We start from the raw sequence: 20,072 nt of genomic DNA, 5'->3' as shown, positions 1-20,072 counted from the left end.
ACACAAATGTATTTCCTAACTTGTGTGAAGTGAAGAGGGATAAGAAAATGGCATAATTGGGCAGTAAATCCAATGTGATTTAAAAACTGTCTGAAGTGGACTTGCCTTAGGAATTCCTCAAGGGAGGGAATAGCAAAAGTGGAGGAATTTATAAAAACAAAATAACAATTGCAGGGCCAAAGCAAGCCTTTTGGCTTATTTTGGAAATTGCATAAAAATCTTACTAATTGGAACGGCTTCCAATTCACGGTATCGTGTGAAATTGGTAGGAATGTGATTGAGAACTGTGTGTATGGTTTGTGTTTAGACATCTCAGATGAGTAGTGTTGAAAAGTTTGGGTCAAAATGCTTAGCTCTTGGTTTGAGGGCCTGCCTTTTTAGCTTTCTTTCTGATCCTTCATCCAAGAGCTTTGTTAAGAAAAGTCAGCCTATGTGGTTAAGATCCTTGAGCCACTTTTGATTTCAGACAGTCATGGATAAATTTTAGAAAGAAGTTGCAAGAATGGGGCTTGACTACCTACCTAGTCATCAGCCGAGTCCTGGTTCTCTTATATATGGGGTGGTGTTACTGAAACCCACCTTTCATCAGGTTTCTCATCTACAAAATGAGAATGACAGTACCTCTCAGAGGATTGTTGTGAGGATTAATGTTCACACAAATATTTTACCTACACCCAGGTGCATAAATAACAATTCAGCAGATGTTAACAGTAGTCATTATAAAATGATAATGTAAAATCCTGTTTGGTTTACCTCTTGTCTAACCCCAAGATGACTCAGTGGGCAGCAAGTTTGAGTTCTCTGCTAGCTTCTTGAACCTCCACCCAGTGGATCTCCGTTCCTACATTTTTAGAAGTAGAATGCAGGTAGGCAACTGGCCTTTCTGCACTGTTAGGAAAAGGAAACCATCATTCATATCCCTTTATAGACCTGTGGTTGGTTGACAGGATGAATTCTGTTGTCTGTTTTCCATATTTAAAACACGCCACTGAGGAACATGACATTTATTTCCTCCTTTAGCCAGGGATACTTTTTCTCTGGAACAGAACTCTGTTCTGCTCTCATGACACTACCTGGCCCTCAGCCCCGATTCACTGTCCCCCAAAATGATGATGTGCCTGTGGTAAGGCCTTGTGCTAGGCCTGGTTATTGCTTTGACTGAGGCTGATCCAATAGCACTTTTGGATTTTGTGTCAGAAGTAGCTTGCCAGAGTTAGTCCCTTCCTTTGAAACCCATTTATTGCGTACCTATAATCCTAGACATTAGAAATGCAGTGGTGAGTAAGGCGGACATGGTCTCTGTGCTCCTAGAGCTTGCAGTGTGTTGATTCCTTTGCCATTCCTAGGGGACAGAAAAATCTCTTTGGAAGGGATGATGTTATTATTGGTATCAAGAGTCCCTTGGAAGAGGCTGATGTCTCCCTGGGTCCCAGGGTAATTCAGTGACAGAGGAGACCCAGTCTTCTTTGCAAAATCCTAGAAATGTAGGAGACTAGGCAATTTGGTGTCTGGCTTCAACAGAGTAACCTTCTGCTAAGAATTGTGTAGGTGAAGCCCCTGTCTACAATACAGTATATTTCCAGCTTTCCTTTCAATCTAGCTACTCTCTCCACCAGTGTCCCCTGATAAGCGGTGAGGGTGGTTATCTCGAGATTTGGGGAACGGTGACAGCTGCAGCCTTTGTCCCTAACTTGGAAGTGTTTGTCCTCTGGTGACTTCATAATAAATATTAGATATACCCAGCCAGGCAGCTCTTGAAACTCTTTTCTGTGTCAGTGTGCTCCTGTCTTTTTGGCATCAGGGTGGTTACTCAGGCCGTCTGGTGAATGGTTCCCATGCCTAGCATCAGGCAAGCACCGAATCCTACAAATTCTGAACTTCTCTGGTTAATCACAAAAAAAACCTGTAAAATACCCCAAGATAAGCAAGAGTTAAGAATGTCCGTGAATGGTGCGTTAACCCTCACAGACCCTGTTCTAGGAGAAACAAAAGCATAGAGGAATGCTGGCCAAGCCCTGTTCGAAACCCCACTGACTGCAGACAGCTGCTGCCGTGGTGAGTGCCCAGTGTCACTCATCCTGTTCCCCTTCTCAAACCCTCCCAGTGAATGACAGGATTTTTAGGAATGCTGTCTTTCTTCCAACTGGCTTAACATTATGCTTTGATTCTAATCCAGCAGCACATTTGCGTTTGAAATAAACGTGTGCTCACGGATGCTCTCACTTTTAGGTAATAAAGGGAATGACTGGTATAATCAGACCTGGGAGATGGTGTGTTTATGTTGATCTGGTTTTCCTTCTCTCCTCTAATTTCAGGCTCAGGCTTTAATTTTTGAAAGGACTGGCTTTTAAAAGAAATGGCTCTTCTGTTTGCGTCTCTCTCTGTGTGTATATGTGTGTGTGTGTGTGTGTGTGAGAGAGAGAGAGATACAGCTACATGTTTATTGTCTTTAACTGGGGGCAACCTGCATCAGCTGGAGGCTTACGGAAGTGAGCCAGTAAAATGAGTGAGTCTTCATCAGAATAAATAGAGAAGCTGAAGAGCCTGATTCCATTTCAGAAAGTTGAGTAATCTGCGTCCTGCTGGGTCAGTCTGTGGCTTTTCTTTTCGCAGGAAGCAGAATAGCCCCAAGTGCAGAAGCAGTGCCTCGCTCTCTCTACCTGTGCGTTCTATTCCCTCAGTCTCTAACTGCTTCTTTTCAAAACCGCTCTCAGCTGCGCTCTCCAGAGTATGCCTATCAGTCGCACCCTGACATTTCTCACAATGCACTTTTCAACTAACAGGATTTTCCCGTTACCTCGTCTGTGAAAGGTTAAAGGGAGGGCTTGGCTTCTAAGCTCAGGTAAGCAGACCTTGAGCAGGGTCATTTGCCAGGGATGGTCGAGCAGAAGCAAAAGTTGTCTGGCCTTTCCACAGAGACTTTCACTGACAAGCACACCCTCCTTTCCTTTCCACGCTGTTTTGATGGAGCTGTTTCGCCTCCACTTTTTCATATTTCATGTGGGGGTTGCTGCCTTGGCAGCATGGCTGCCTCTGTCAGTGGGGAGGAAGAGGTGAAGAGTGAAGGCCCTGTGTATGGTGTGTTTCCAAGGGTTTTTCTATGTGTCTGTGGGGGGGTGGTGGAGAGAGAGAGAGAATGTGTGTGTGTGTGTCTGCTAGTCACGCACATTTGGATATCCTTACTGTCCTGCCCAGAACTAATGTCACTTTTGAAGCAGCAGAGTAATATTGCTGGTTTACAGATGATGTTAAGGAAAGGCCAGTGTCTCTGTGGCTCCAGGGAGTCCATACTGTGTCATTTGGTAGTGAGAAGTGTTGACCATCTTGCCCCAATTTTTATTTCTGTCAGTAGAATGGGTATTATAATGAATTTGAAAATAGAGGTTTAAGAGAAGGATATGTGTAAGTACATGTCTTCAATATGAAGTCTGTTAGGAGCCCCATGACTGCAGTAAATAAACCAAACCGTACAAATTATCTGAATGTTGGTGCTGCATTATGTTGATGCTTTAACTAGATTACACTCTCCTAATATTTATGATCCCTAGTTCTTTGTATGTGTTGTCTTATATTCAGTGCCTTAAAATATGCTTATTGCATTTTTAATACCTTCTCTAGATTGCTTAATTCAAATCTCCTAATGATAGTTTATATCTAGGTGTTATGTACATACTGTAGATACATACAATTCAGGTCAAAAGACACTGTCCCAAGCTAAATAAAACCTAGTTCCTGGCATCAGAGAGTTCACACTATGGAGGCAGAGATAGATATAGAAACATATAGAAGCATGATAAATTCTAAGATGTGCCATGGGAGCACAAAGAATCGGGCAGGGAAGAGCTGAACCCTGTTCTATAACAGGCTGCTGAGACAAGTGATATTCTAATCCCTTTGAACTTCCTTCTCCCAGAGTCATTTGAAGTGGTTTTTAACCCGCAGAGCTCTTTTCTGTTCTTTATCTCAGAGGGAGAGGGAGAGACGGAGTATGTACAGCTCTGTAAAGTCTAGAGAATAAGAGCCCTGAGAAAATTATTTCTGTACAGATACAGATTGGCTTGGATTTAATTTAAATAAACTGGCTCTCAAAAATTCTAAGAATACTAACTACTCACACAGTTTTGCTTTCATTTACACACAGATGAGAAAGCATCTGTAGCTCTGCATTTTATTTGCTATAAGCAAAAAGTGGTTTAAGATATTTAAGTATTTGAAGCTTGGTTGTATTGAGTCCTCACATGTCCCAGTTCAGCCCACTGCAGGGTGTTTTTTTTTTTTTTTTTATGACACTTACATAATTCTCCAAAAAGAGAGATTTTTAATGGATAAATTGACATAAACTTTTCCTCTATTGGCCCTATCTGCTGAAATAGCACTTCATAGTTTGTTCCATTATTTTCTTATTTCCTCTCAAGCTTACTGTTATTTTATTTAATTTACATATCTCTGCCACAGTCCTCTAAATGACCTTCTCTTTAGAAAACCAAATCAGCCAGCAAAAAAATTTTAAAAACCTTCCCCCAAAACAAAGCAGTGCTCTGATTCAAGGTTCACTGTGTGGGTTTCCAGAGAAGGTTGGTATGATTGTGATGAATGCAAATAATTTATCAGCCCTGCAGTCAGAGACGGCAGTCAACTGCAGGTTTTTAACAATAACATCTGCAAGTGGTCCATAGAGGGAATTGCTAGGTTCATCACATCATACCTGGGGGCTTTCTCTATAGAAAAACAGTTTCTTTTTAGAACCACTTTTATGTACAGGCTAGGGTTTATCTGTTATCATTTGATACCTGTGCTTTTTGAGGTACAAAGCCAGTGTTACTTAGAGAGGTGTGGGTTCCTTCATGCTGTGGCTTGGAGGCGTGCTCTTCTTGCTGACAGCATTCTTCAGTCTTTTAGTCATAAGGTGGTGGGAGAAAAAGCGAAGCAGGAGAGTTTGAGTATATTATATGCAGCCATATACCCCCCTAGTTACAGGTTTTCTGTTTTTTTTTTTTTTTTTGATCATTTGCCTCCCATCTGCCTTAAAATATTACAAAGTTTAATCATTTAATAGTTTAATCATTTGGCTCCAATCTGCCTTTAAATATTATAAGTTTAATCATTTAATGGTTTAATCATCTGGCTCCAATCTGCCTTTAAATTTTGTAAGGGCCTTGATGACTGGATCATTTTTGGTGACTTTATGGCAGGAGAGCAACTTTCAGCTATACCAGTGTTTTGATTAATACTCTAACTTGCTGCTTGGTTGTGAAAATGGCTTTAGTCTAAACCTTACAGATAGGTCTTTGAAACTTAATAGCAACTGTATCCAGTTAATGCAAACTTTTGATTTTTTTAAGAGTATCAGGTGGACACTAGAGGCATTAGAATTGTGATAGACTGGTTTCCATCTTTTCCGCCTAGGTGAGCGAAATTTTGAGTTTTTTCTTTTCCTTCTCGTCACTGCTCAGAAGAAGGAAAATTGAATGGATCTAGATGTCATCTGTGATGAATGGCCATTTGTCTAGGTGAACTGGAAATCATTCTCCACTGTCACTTTGTTCAGAAAGTTCTGTGGTGAAAGCCTGTTTTTCCTTTGAGTGAGGTGGAATGACCTGGACTAGCTAGGGGAACGGAAATTTGGTTTGTCCTTTCATGAGTAAAGATTGCTTTGTGATTTGAAAGGATTTTTCAGTTTAGGCAGGAAAGGCTCTTTTCTAGGTGGTTATGTTCGATTCAATAATCTCTTCTTAATCCATTTGCCTTTTCTTCTGTGTCTCTTTTGCACATCTCATACCTCCCATTCAGTGCTCTCTTCAGTCTAATTCAGAAAGCGGTTTTCTCATTTCTCAGTGAACTGGGAACTTTGCTTTTCTTTCCTGTCTCTGTTGCATTTTAGCCAAAGGAAATTAATTAGTATTAAGGAGCTGATTCAAATGACAACAACTCAGGTAAATCTGTAGTGGAGCTGACATCTTGTGCTAGATTTTGTCAGTTTAAAAAATTGCATAAATTTATTTAAATTTTGGGTAAGTGTTTAAACAATTCTTTGAATGCCTTCTATAAGCCAAGTATTTTACTGTGCCTACTAATACAGAAATATGAGAAGCAACCTAGCACTTAAACAGGGAAGAGTATATGAGGTAGCCAAATATGATCCAGTGAAAGAAAATTCTGTGATAGAAGATATGCAGGGAGGTACCCTGGGGTAACAGTTTCCTCAAGGAAGGCTTTCTGGAAAAAGTGATGCCTGTGCTAAAATGAAGTGTAGTAACAACAAAAGTAATGGCAGCTAATATATACTTAGCTTTAACTACATGTCAGGCATTGTGTTAAGTACTTTGCATAGCTTACCTTTTTTTATGTCTATAACAACCCTGTGAGTTTAGGTACTGTTATCATTCCTATTTCTACTCGTGAAGAAACCAAGAAAAATGAGCTAAGATGACACGGCTAGTTAAGTTGGCTGCATAGATTCAGACCCAGTCAGTCCTATTTCAGGGGCCACAACTTCAACCTGTGTGGTAGGGAAGATGGGTGAGATAGAATAAGGGTATTGATCCTGATATGGGATTTTCTTTTGGAAACAATTTCTTTTTTGTTTTTGTTTGTTGGGTTTTTGTTTTTGTTTTTATTTTTGTTTTTAACTCAGATTTCCAGAAGGTTCTGTATGATCCTCACCTTGGATACTGGGTGTATTTTTTTTTTTTTTTCATTAAACCAAGATTAAATGAGGGTGGTTTTCATAGTTCCTTTAACCTGTTAAGTATCAGTATTCTGCCTTAGGTAGGTAGATTAAAAGAACATTTCCTCCTCTTTTACCGATAAATATTGGCATCTTCTACAGAGATGTTATGGTTTTTCTCTTCAGCAATTTGCCATAATCCAGCACCTTAAGGCTTCTTTAGTGACAGTGTTTACAGAGAGGATTTTCTCTTTGGAGTGCTTTTTTTTTTTTTTTTAAGATTTTATTTATTTTATTTGTCAGAGAGAACACAAGCAGAGAGAGTGGGAGGCAGAAGGAGAAGGAGGCTCCCCACTGAGCAAGGATCCCAGTGTGGGACCCAATCCTAGGACTCTGGGATCATGACCTGAGCCAAAGGCAGACACATAATGGACTGAGCCACCCAGGCGCCCCACTTCAGAATACTCTTAATCAGAGAAGTGCTCCGGGGCTCAGGTTTTGTGATCACATGGCTGGAAGCTTGTTTTCCATCTAGCAGACCATCAAGAGTTAACATGGATAGTGGCTTTGAGGTATCTTTTGGGCAGCTGGTTCCATGGGGAGTTTGTCTTTCATCAGAATGGTCTTTGGGAAAAATGGAAATGTTACATACAGTCAAGGGAAAGGAGTCAGAACATGGACACAAAGCCTATTGATTCTTATTTAGCAGTTAGTTTAGTTTCAGCAAATCACCTACACCACAACATTTAACAAACTGTGCTCTTAACAAAGCTAGGCACACAGCAAAGGCAATGAATGAATGGTAATTATTTTCTTTTCAAAGGGCTGCTTTGTGAGGCTGCTGCCACCTTTCAGTCTAACCTGTGCGCAGTTGAGGAAAAAGTGTTGGCCCTTTTGAAGGGAGAAAGGGCACCAGTTATTACCAAACTTCATAATACCTGACTGTGCCCTTCAGAGGATTTAGTTACCTCCCCTGCTTTGCTTTCTGAATGTGCTAACCCCCGTGGGAGAGAACTGGTGTGGGGAGTCACTGGAACCATTTTTGTATTTGTTTGTTAGTGGGTGTACAGGTAACAGACATGCTGACAGTCAAAAGGAAAGTGGAGGGTGCCCCCTGAGGTGGTTTGTATTTGAACAGTTCCTGTAAGTTGTTTCAGGATTGATAATATGCCTGCTTGTCTCATTTTCATATGGCAGCCATCTTGGCTGAGACCCATTGCCTCTGAGAGAATGTATACTTTTGGTTATAGCTGCAGGAAGACGGTGTCGAGCTAGAGTTCAGTCACTGACTTCACCAGATTTAAGGTTGCTGCTTCACTGCTTGATAATAGTTCCTTACAAGTATCATCATCAAAGGAAAGTTTTGAATGGATTCTTTTTTTTTTTAAATTTTTATTTATTTATTCAACATAGATCACAAGTAGACAGAGAGGAAGCGGCAGAGAGGGGCAGGAGGGAAGCAGGCTCCCTGCTGAGCAGAAAGCCCAATGCGGGGCTCTATCCCAGGACCCTGAAATCATGACCTGAGCTGAAAGCAGAGGCCCAACCCACTGAGCCACCCAGGCGCCCCTTGAATGGATTCTTAACCGTATTATAAAATAGTGAGATTTCTAGAAAGGAATTTTAGTTTCAGTGGATGTTAAAAGTAAGTGCAGGGGCACCCGGGTGGCTCAGTGAGTTAAAGCCTCTGCCTTCAGCTCAGGTCATGATCCCAGGGTCCTGGGATCGAGCCCCACATCGGGCTCTCTGCTCAGCGGAGAGCCTGCTTCCTCCTCTCTCTCTGCCTGCTTCTCTGCCTACTTGTGATCTCTGTCTGTCAAATAAATAAATAAAATCTTTAAAAAAAAAAAAAGTAAGTGCAAATTTTGCATTTATAATTATTGTCTACAGAAACTTGGCTCCCCTTTCACCCCAGCAGAAGAATGTACCAGCTGGTTTTGTTTGTTTGTTCGTTTTGTTTTTTGAAGTCATACTGGCAGGGCATTCCCTCTACTCTTATTCCTACCATGTCAGCCCTTCCACTGGGATATGATTTGACGAATTTGGCTTAAGTATGAATTCCCAATGACCTTAACACTATGGTTCCTATGGTTTTGGGCATTCTGTCTCTGCTTCCTTCTTGGTTGGCAGCCAGAGCAGTTTCCAAATTACCTGGAAAATCAGGCTTGTTACCTGAGATTTACAGATGCCAGAGGCAACAGCACTGCCTCTCAATGTTTCAGGAGTTGTTCACGGCTTCCTAAAGCATTTGATGAATTTCCTCTGGCAATAATTTATATATTCTGTAGACTTTTCCACTCTGCTACTTGGAATTATGAAACCAGGTCTAGATTTTGTGCTAGATTTATTAGAATTCTGTATTTTTGAGGGATGCCTGGGTGGCTCAGTTGGTTGGACGACTGCCTTCGGCTCAGGTCATGATCCCGGAGTCCCGGGATCAAGTCCCGCATCGGGCTCCCAGCTCCACGGGGAGTCTGCTTCTCTCTCTGACCTTCTCCTCCCTCATGTTCTCTCTCACTGTCTCTCTCTCAAATAAATAAAATCTTTAAAAAAAAAAAAGAATTCTGTATTTTGAGAGGTAGTAATGATAAGTAAGCATTGCTAGCTCCAGAGTTCCCAGTTTTGGGGATCCTCCAGGTAGTACGTATGGGAGCTCTGTATTCTCTGCTTTGTTGTGGCTTTAGAAGGATTGACTCTGCCCTCCTGTACTCTACCTGGGTAAGCTTTCTACCTGCTCCTACCAGCAGTGAGATCCAGACTTTCCCAAAGAGTTTTCAGTCTAAGGTTCTATGTAAGCCCTCTTTTGTAAAGATTTAATATTGCTTTTGCTTAGACCCTGGGAGCAGAGCCAGGCTATGGTGGCGTGGGCAGGAGAGGAACTGATCTAAAATTGGAGCTTATTTTCATCTTACCTTTTATCCAAGTTACTTCTAGAATCCAATATTGACTCTACCAGTGCTCCCCTGCTTCCTCCTCTGATGAACTCTTTTTCTCAAGAGTAACAACAATGAAAATTGAATCTTAGAGAGGTTAAGTGACTTTTCAAAGGTTAAATTATAGTAAATGATGGACCTACAGCTGAATCTGGAACCTGTGTCTTTTAGCCATCTGAGAGGAGGAGTTATGATCCACTGAATGGATGGGAAAGAACTGTTTTGCCCCCATGCGTTTATTATTGAACACATAATGGAGCAACATTTAAAAAAAATAACAGTTAAGGGCACCTGGGTGGCTCAGTGGTTTAAGCCTCTGCTTTTGGCTCAGGTCATGATCTCAGGGTCCTGGGATTGAGTTCCATGTCGGGCTCTCTGCTGGGCAGGGAGCCTGCTTCCTCCTCTCTCTCTCTCTCTCTGCCTGCCTCTCTGCCTACATGTGATCTCTGTCTGTCAAATAAATAAATAAATCTTAAAAAAAAAACCCCAAAAAACAGTTAATAATAAAAATAAATAACTCAGTCAAAATCCCGCTTAGTAAATATGTGAACTGAGAGATCAGAGTACCTATTCTCCTTATTGGAAACTATTAGGATTAATTTTCTTAGCAATGCCATAGCCAGTTAACCTGCCCCATACTTCACATTTTCTTTTACTTCTGGTCACTGTCAAAGACATATGTGCTTTTGACCATTTGTCCTCTCCCAGGCTCTATTTCCTTGAGCTAAGATAAAGAATCAAATTGTCCGGTAAGAGAGACATGAGTTAGAGATCTTACCCGTCACTAAGCTTTAATAATAATTTTAAGAATACAGCAATCAAGAAGTCCAAGTGAAGTTGGGAGAGTCTGAAACATCCTGTGTGATTGCCCAGGTTGTTCCTTCTGTTGTTGGACATGCTCTCTCTTGCCCAAAGTAATGGATAAGATCTCTAACTCAGGCTTCCACGTCACCTCACAAAGCAGGGGAGTGTTTGGGTTCTAAAATGTTTTGGGGCACCTGGGTGGCTCAGTCATTAAGCATCTGCCTTCAGCTCAGGTCATGATTCCAGGGTCCCGGGATCGAGCCCTGCATTGGACTCCCTGCTCAACAGGAAGCCTGTTTCTTCCTCTCCCATTCCCCCTGCTTGTGTTCCCTCTCTCACTATGTCTATCTCTGTCAAATAAATAAATAAATAAAATTTAAAAAATAAAATGTTTCTCTTTTATACTGCCAGATAGTTGCGTAGCTTATGTGACATTCTTCAGGGAGCCTTGGAAGTGAAAGACCCTTGCAGGGCAAACCAGTCTTACAGCTAACCCCCATCCACTCCCACTTTTATCTCCTCTTCTTTCAAAAATGTGATTTTGACAAGAGCTGCTAGCAACAACCAGGAAATTAGGATTTTTTGCTCCTTTCCTTTCAACTTTGTAATTCCCATAAATTTCCTTCACCATTTCCCGAGTCTAAATCTGTTCCCCCAAATTCCACAGAAATTCTCTCAGAGAGCTTTCACCTCAGAGCTTTCACCATTTATACTGAAGCTGGATAGGCAGCAACCCTGTCATCAGTTCATCATCATAACTTTCCTTCCCCTCCCTTTTTCTTGCTAGGAAGTGCCTTAACTGTTGTGATTTGCGTGAGTCTGACTTGACATTCCTGTATGACTTTGTGCTTTTCAACTCACATTTACCACCCCTCCCTTCTCAACTTTTTAACCGTGACAAGAATCCATTGAGTTATTAAACCCTCTCCGGACTAAAACTTATCAGTTAAGACATTAGATAGGGAGAATGTTCTGAGACCTTGGTTTTTCTTGGAGAAAGACTTCATTTTCCCTCTAGCCTGCAGGTGATGGTTGCTCATTCTTCTATCTCCCATGTATCCCTGAGTTTGGAGGTGGAACTGATGTCCTCATCATTTCTCACTGTCACTTCTGGAACCGTACTCCTCCAGTGTCATGTAAAAGTTCTGCTCGTTGAGGTTTATACCACTTCCTGCCTCTAGTCATTACTCATCTACCAACCATCATTCACTCACACACATCCCCCATTTATTGTGGCATATGGGCCTCATCTCTGTTTGAAGTCTTGTCAACGGCCTGGATGACTTTACTATGACCCACCTGGTATCAGGCCCTCTGGTTTCCTCCATATGCATACATACCTTTATCTGTGCATTCATTCAGAAAGATATTTTGGGGCACCTACAGTGTAATGTGCTAAATGCCATGCCAGAATTGGGGGTATAGTAGTGAGAGAAAAAAAAACAAAACAGACATGGCCCTGTCATCCGTGAGCTTACAGTGTGGTGGTGGGGAAAACACTGAGCAGATGGTCACAAGAAATGTGATTTTATAACTTCAATAATTGCTTTAAAGGAAAGGGGCGACTGGGCCTAAAGAGTGTATAAATGGGGAGACCTGACTTGGCATGGAGGCTTCTCTGAGGCAGTGATGGTTGAACTGAGATCTCATAAGTGGAGCTAACTGGGCAAAGAAGGGAGGTAAGAGAGTTCCCAGCAGAGCGGGCAGCACGCGCAGAGCCCAGCTAGGAGAAGGAGCGTAGTCCATTTGAGGATTGAAAGAAAGCTGGTGGGTTGGAACATAATGACTGAGGGAGAGACTGCTACAATGTGGGGCCAGAAAGGTAGATATGGTCTAGATCATACAGGATCTTCTTAGGTTATGTTAAGGATTTTGGTTGTCACCCTAAGAGCCCTTGGAAGCCATCGACATTTCTGTTTATTTACATTTTTAAAATTTATCTTTCGAAAAATAATACATGTACATTGTACAAATTCAAAAGGTAAAAAAGGGTATTTCGTGAACAAACAAGTCTCTCACTTCAGTCTCTCGAGCTACCTCCTTTCCCCTGCTAAAGGCAACCATGCCAACTTCTCGACTATTCTTCCAAAAATAGTCTATGCATATATGCATAAACATTATATTCTTTCCCCCCACACACACAAATTGTAGCATACTAGACACACTGCTCTGAACTTTTCTTTTTCTACATAGTGTATTCTGGATATCATTGCATACTAGTACTATATAGAGTAGCCTTAATTCATCTCCATAACTGCATGGATCTTCTTTAATTTATTTAATTGGTCTCTATTGAGAAGTTTAAAAGTTAGTTCTAGTATTTTTTCATTTCAAGAAACATATAGTGAATATCTTTTTTTTTTTAAAGATTTTATTTATTGCCTGGGTGGCTCAGTTGGTTAAGCAACTGCCTTCGGCTCAGGTCATGATCCTGGAGTCCTGGGATCAAGTCGAGCATCGAGCTCCCAGCTCCATGCAGAGTCTGCTTCTCCCTCTGACCTTCTTCCCTCTCATGCTCTCTCTCACTCTCTTTTCTTAAATAAAGAAAATCTTTTTTTTTTTTTAAAGGTTTTCTTTATTTATTTGACAGAGAGAGATCACAAGTAGACAGAGAGGCAGGCACAGAGAGAGGGAAGCAGGCTCCCTGCTGAGCAGAGAGCCCGATGCAGGACTCAATCCCAGGACCCTGAGATCACGACCTGAGCCGAAGGCAGCGGTTCAACCCACTGAGCCACCCAGGCGCCCAAGAAAATCTTTTAAAAAAAGATTTTATTTATTTACTCTTTGAGAAGGAGAGCTAGAGAGCAAGTGAGTATGGGTAGGGGGAGGAGCAGAGGAAGAGGAGAGAAAATCTCAAGCACACTTTATTCTGAGTGTGGAGCCCTACACGGGGCTTGATCTCACAACCCTGAGATCATGCCCCTGAGATCATGACTTGAGCCAAAATCAAGAGTTGGACGCCTAACTGACTGAGCCACCCAGGTGCCCCTACAGTGAATATCTTTGCTAGCACGTCACATATGTGATAATGTATCTGTTCAGTAAATTCCAAATTTAGCTACCTTTATTCTGTAAAGACTGAATCTCTCTCTCTCTTCTTTTTTTTTTTTAAGGTTTTTTTATTTGACACAGAGCTAGAGAGGGAATACAAGCAGGGGGAGTGGGAGAGGGAGAAGCAGGCTTCCCGCTGGGCAGGGAGCTGAATGCGGGGCTTGATCCCAGGACCCTGGGATTATGACCTGAGCCAAAGGCATATGCTTAACAACTGAGCCAGTCGGGTGCCCCAAGACTGAATTTCTTTCCTTCAGAGCACTTACATTAGTTTGCAATCCTACATTCATTATTGTGTCTGTTTAATTTCTGTCTCCCCATCCAAATTCTAAGCTCCATCAAAGCAATGCCTGGTGTGAAACAAATGCACCGTAATATTTGTTGAATGGATGAATGAATAAAGAAATAAAGATAATAGCTAGGTGGGAAGAAAAGGTGCCTAATTAATTAAACTTTTGAGGTTATCTTTTACTAGACAGAAATAATTTGCATCTCTGTAAAAATCAAAATCATTTGTAACCTGTCAGTCTTCTATAAGTTAGCATCCAAATTTAGGCTGTACTCATTAATTAATAATAAGTCAAACAAAAGTACATTCTCTTAGCCCAGGGGTTGGCAAACTTTCTTAAAGTGCCAGATAGTAAACATTGTAGGCTTTGTGAGTCTTTTTTTTTTTTTTTTTTTTTTAAGATTTCATTTATTTATTTGACAGACAGAGATCACAAGTAGGCAGAGAGGCAGGCAGAGAGAGCAGGGGGGCGGGAGGAAGCGGTCTTGGGAAGCTTCCCAGGACCCTGGAATCATAACCTGAGCTGAAGGCAGAGGCTTTAACCCACTGAGCCACCCAGGCACCCCTAGGCTTTGTGAGTCTTAAGATAAAAGTCTGTTGCAGCCCCTTAACTCTGCCATTGTGGGGGTGCCTGCATGGCTCATTTAATTGGGTGTCTGCCATTAGCATGCATTGTGACCCGGGGTCCTGGGATTGAGCCCTGTATCGGGCTCCCTGCTCTGCAGGGGAGCCTACTTCTCCCTCTTCCTCTCCCCCTGCTTGTGTGCTCTCTCTCTCGCTCACTCTGTCTCTCAAATGAATAAATAAAATCTTTAAAAAAAACTTAGCCGTTGTGGAGCAAAAAGAGCTGTAGACAATATAAATAAATGAGTGTGACTATATTCCAATAAAACTTTATTTACAATAATAGTAGCTGGAGTTGGCCTGTTAGCCATAGTTTGCTGCTCATGGTTTATTAAATCAGTAGTGATGTGATATATCTTCTTCCATTCCTAATATTGTTAATTAGTGACTGTCTTTTTTTTTTTTTTTTTTAAGATTTTATTTATTTATTTGACAGAGAGAGATCACAAGCAGGCAGAGAGAGAGGAGGAAGCAGCCTCCCCGCTGAGCAGAGAGCCCGATGCGGGACTCAATCCCAGGACTCTGAGATCATGACCCGAGCCAAAGGCAACGGCTTAACCCACTGAGCCACCCAGGCGCCCCCTGTTGTCTTTTTTTCTGTCATTGGTCTGACTAGAGCTTTATCAGTTTTGTTGATCTTTCAAACAACCAGATTTTGGTCTCATTGATTTTTTCTACTTTTTGTTTCCAGTTTCATTGATTACTCTTACCTTTATCTTTTCCTTTCTCAACTTATTTTGGGTATAATTTACTCTTTCCCAGTTTTTATGATGAAAGCGCTGATCATTGTTGAAAAAAAAATGTTTTTGGCTGTTAATGTTTGGTCTTCATTTTTCCAGATCCTTTGGAATGTATATAATATATATGTAGAAAGGTTTGTTTTAAAAAATATAAATAAGAGCATCATATATATATTTTTTGTGAACTTGCTTTTTAAATTAAAAAAAAATTTTTTTTAAGATTTTATTTATTAGAGAGAGAGCAAGTAAGCATGAGCAGGGGATGGGGCAGAAGGAGAGGGACAAGCAGAGTCCCCCCTGAGAGAGGAGCCTGAAGCAGGGCTCAATCCCAGGACCTAGAGATCATGACCTAAGCTGAAGTCAGACACTTAACCGATTGAGCCACCCAGGTGCCCCCTGCAACTTGGTTTTTTAATTCAAGATATCATGGGAATATTTCTTTTCTTTTTTAAAGATTTATTTATTTAATTTGAGAGTGAGAGAGCACACACACACTTGAGCTGGGGGAGGGACAAAGGGATGGGGAGAGAGAAAGAATTTTCAAGCAGACTCCCTACTGAGTGTGGAGCCCCATATGGGGCTTGATCCCAGGACCCTGAGATCAGGACCTAAGCCAAAACCAAAAGCCGGCCGCTTAACTGACTGAGCCATCCCAGCACCCCTCCTGGGGCTATTTCTCTTCTTGTATATACAATTCTACCTCACTGTTTTCAGTTGCTGCATGGTATTCTATACTATTTTCATACTGATAGACTTGAAGTTTTTCAAATATTTCACCAGTACAAACCATACTATAATGAAATCTTTATAAGTGAGAAGTTCTTTGGCATGGAGGTGCACAGAATATTTTTGTTAAATATATAATTTATTGAATGTCTCTTCTTTGATACTTGAAGGAATAAACCCTTTCTTTGTGATTTACCACACTAACTACATTTGGTGGCTCTTTGTTATGAATTTTCTTATATTGTTTAAGGATTGAGTTGGGAAAAGTCTTCCCATATTTATTACATTTCTGAGGTTTTCCTCTATATGGATTCTCTGATGTTCAGCAAGGCTGGGCCTGTGCCTGAAGACTCTTCTGTATTTCATGCAGTGATAGGATTTTTGTCCAGTATGAATTCTCTCATATCCAATAAACTCTTCACAAAGGCTTTCCCACAGTCATTTACACCAATAGGGTTTATTTTCACTGTGAGTTTTCTGATGTCTAGCAAATGATACATTCCTGAAAGATTTTTTTTTTAAAGATTTTATTCATTTATTTGACAGAGAGAGAACACGACAGCGAGAGAGGGAGCACAAGCCAGACACTTAAGAACTGAGCCATCCAGGCACCCCTACCTGAAAGATTTTCCACATTTATTTCAGTGATACGGTTTCTCTCTTCTATGTAATTTTTTTTGTGTGTGTGTGTGTGTTAGAGGCAGGGAGTGGCAGAGAAAGAGGGAGAATCTTAAGCAAGCTCCACTGTGGAGCCTGATGGGGGGTTCCATCTCACAACCCTGAGATCAAGATCTGAGCTGAAATCAAAAGTTGGTGGCTTAACTGACTGAACCATGTAGGTGTCCCTCCTGTATGTATTCTTTGATGACTAATAAGAGTTGAGCTCTTCCTAAAGGCTTTTTCACGTTTGCTACACCAGTATGGTTTCTTACCAGTATGGATTTTTTGATGTTCCACCAGGAATTATCCCTGAAAGCTTTCCCATATTCATTACATTTGAAAGACTCTTCTCCACTATGTATTCTCATGATGAGTAAGGGCTGGGTTCTGAGCAAAGGCTTTTACTAGTCTGTACGTACATAGCGTTTCTGACTCGTATGACTTCTCTGATGGCTTAAAAGGATAGAGTTCAGTGCCTGGGTGGCTCAGTTATTAAGCATCTGCGTTTGGCTCAGGTCATGATCTTAGGGTCCTGGGATTGAGCCCTGCATTGGGCTCCCTGCTCAGCGAGGAGTCTGCTTCTCCCTCCCCCATTCCCCCTGCTTGTGTTTCCTCTCTCTTCTCTGTCAAATAAACAAATAAAATCTTAAAAAAAAAAAAAGGGAAGAGTTCTTTTTGAAAGCTTTTCCACATACATTGCATTGTTGGGGTTTCTCTCTACAATGAGTTCTCTGGTAATTAATAATTGTTGAGTTCTGTGGAAATTGAGAAATTTATGCATTGAGTACATCTGTAAGGTTGTTTGCTTATGTGAATTTTATGATGATTTAAAGGAAGTGAGCTGGGCGCCTGGGTGGCTCAGTGGGTTAAGCCGCTGCCTTCGGCTCAGGTCATGATCTCAGGGTCCTGGGATCGAGTCCCACGTTGGGCTCTCTGCTCAGCGGGAAGCCTGCTTCCTCCTCTCTCTCTCTCTGCCTGCCTCTCTGCCTACTTGTGATCTCTCTGTCAAATAAATAAATAAAATCTTTAAAAAAAAAATAAAGGAAGTGAGCTGTTCATAAAGGCTATCCCACATTCTGTACATAAATGAGTTATTTCACCTATAAGATTTTTCTGATGGCTGATATAGGGGGAATTATATTTAAAGATTTTGTCACATTACAGTGCTGCTTCTCTGGGGGAACTTCTTTTCTCCCATTCCAGGCCTGTATCAGTGATGATACCTTATGTTCACTCTCTGGAGTGGATCCTTCAGGAGTATTTTGCTTTAGGACTGATGCTTTTGTTTCAAACCAGTACTCCTAGACTGTACAAAACCCTGCCAGAACTTTTCACACCTCCATCCAGGGCTTTACCCCTTGCTCCAGTTGGGCAATTAACTTTGGTTTAAAAAAGAAAAGCCCCTCAGATTCCCATGGTTTTCCAGCATCATATCCCTGTGCGTGTCCACTGAATGAATCCAGGTGTCTCCATTCAGTCTGGGTAAAGATAACAGCCACATACCTAAATGTCAGTGATCCCTGGATGTGTGCTCTTAGTAGTCTTGGAGCCCTCTGTCTTCTTAACTGTTCTCTTAGGTAAGGGCAGAAAATCCTGATAAGCCAATGACTTCGGAGTCTAGAAGTCCAAAATAAAGGGTTGGTACCTTCTGAGACTCTGGGTAGATCCCTTCCTTGACTTTCTTAGTGTCTGGTGGTCACTGTCAATCGTTGGCATTCCTTGGCTTGTAGCAATCTCTGCCTCTGTCATCACATGGCCTTCTCCCTGTGTATCTATATAGATCATCAATTTTAGACTTTTCTTATTTTCTAAAATAAGCATTTACAACTATAACTGTCCCTCTAAACACTGCTTTAACTGCATCTCATGAGTTTTTATAGGTTATGTTTTCATTTTCGTTCAGTTAAAAATATTTTCTAATTTCCCTCATGTTGTCTCAACCCATAATTGGGGTAAATTGGTATTCAGTCAAAGATTGAAAGGGACCATTATCCAGATATTGGGAGTTTATTCTCTGTGTTGTTTCCTCCTTTTTGGTTGTTCGTTCCAAAATTCTAGCCGTCACAGTCACCTGAAATTCTGTTTCCTCAACTCAGCAAGTCTGCCCTAGTCTGCTTAGGCTGTCTTTCCCTGTGCTACTCTCTGGAGCACACTTCCATACAGAAAGCCAGGGCAGTTGTAGGGCTTACCTATTTGTTTCCTTCCTCTTTGGGATCACAGTCCTGGACCACCTGTTGCTCATTGTCTAGAAACAGTTGTTTCATATAGTCTAGTTTTCTAGTTGTTCATGATGTGAGGGCAAGTCCTATGGCAATTTGTTCCGCAGGGGCAAAAGTGGGTATCATGCTACATTTTAAAAATTAAATGAAATAGTGGCTTACAGAAAAGTGCAGGTTATTTTCATCTGTGTGGACCTCCTCACTATGTTAAATGTGAGAGAATTATTCTGAGAAGAATGATGGAAAATTGGTATAAAGGTGACTGACAGTAGTTACTGAGGTAACCATTTATTGATTTCAACACAGTCTGTATACTCAGATAGCTGTTCCCAAGACTCATACCATTGGCCACTGTGTGGGAAGGTGTATAAGGATATGAAGGGTATTTCTGTAGCTCTTGGTAGCTTCATTTTTTTTTCCCCGTAGTTTCTATTTCTTCATTTTTCTTAAGGAAGTTCTATTTTTTCTAGGTTTCTAAATTGCCTTGTCTGATGTTAGGTCTGTGCCAGTCTCTCTCTTTTCTTTTAATGAACAATGGCAGATTGGCTACCACAGCGCCTGCTCAGTAATCCAGAAGCTTGCCTTTTTTTCCTTTTCTCTCATTTGACTGGTGTCCACATTTAGTCTGCTGGACATTTTGTAAGAATTTCCTGGGAGTCAGGTTGGTTTTGGCTGATTATCACATTGTTGCTTTGGTTAGTCAGAGCCCCCTTTCAGTTCTGTGTACATGCAGACAGGATTATCCGTGTATCTTTGGTATTTTGATTCTACTTCATATTTTATGTATGTAATTTTAAAATATCTTTTACATTCTAACCCCAGGGCCAGGGCAGGGGTGACGAAGGAGACACCTTGGGCACAAAATTTAAGGAGGCACTGACTCTCAAGATCGGGTAAGCCAGCTCCGTGCTTACACGAGTCTGAGAATGCGCACCTCCTTAAATTTTGTGCCTGAGGCACCTGTTTTGCCTCACCCTGGTTCTGGCTCCGTCTAACCTTGACCATATTTGGATGCAGATACCTATATAGCTAAGACCTTAAAGTGAACTCTATAACAGTTTTCATTTAGAACATGCTTTGACTTTTCTACATCTGAGAAGACAGAAGTGAGGTAATACTTCAGGAAAATTAATGCCACACCTGAACTAATTCAGTAGCCTAGAGTTTATGCAGAAGGAACATGAGCTAGAATTTTGGACCAAGTTATTTAGGTTAACTACAGTAGGTCACTGTTGTACTTCTGTTCCTTTATTTCTTACCATGACATGACTTGTCAGTAGGAAGTTCATTCTTGCAGAATCCGGCTCACGATTAAATTTCTTGGTAATCTGACTACTGCTCTGGCTGATATCGTGATGT

General features: G+C 41.3%; 1 protein-coding gene across 2 annotated transcripts in view; it reads left to right on the top strand.

Moving 5' to 3' along the window:
* Positions 1-20,072, top strand: part of KIAA0319L (KIAA0319 like) — a 91,452-nt gene that overhangs the window by 10,921 nt on the left and 60,459 nt on the right. The window lies entirely within an intron of this gene.

This window comes from Neovison vison, chromosome 2 (assembly GCF_020171115.1).
Source record: "Neovison vison isolate M4711 chromosome 2, ASM_NN_V1, whole genome shotgun sequence".
NCBI lineage: Eukaryota > Metazoa > Chordata > Mammalia > Carnivora > Mustelidae > Neogale > Neogale vison.
This window is presented reverse-complemented; position numbering and strand designations above follow the sequence as displayed.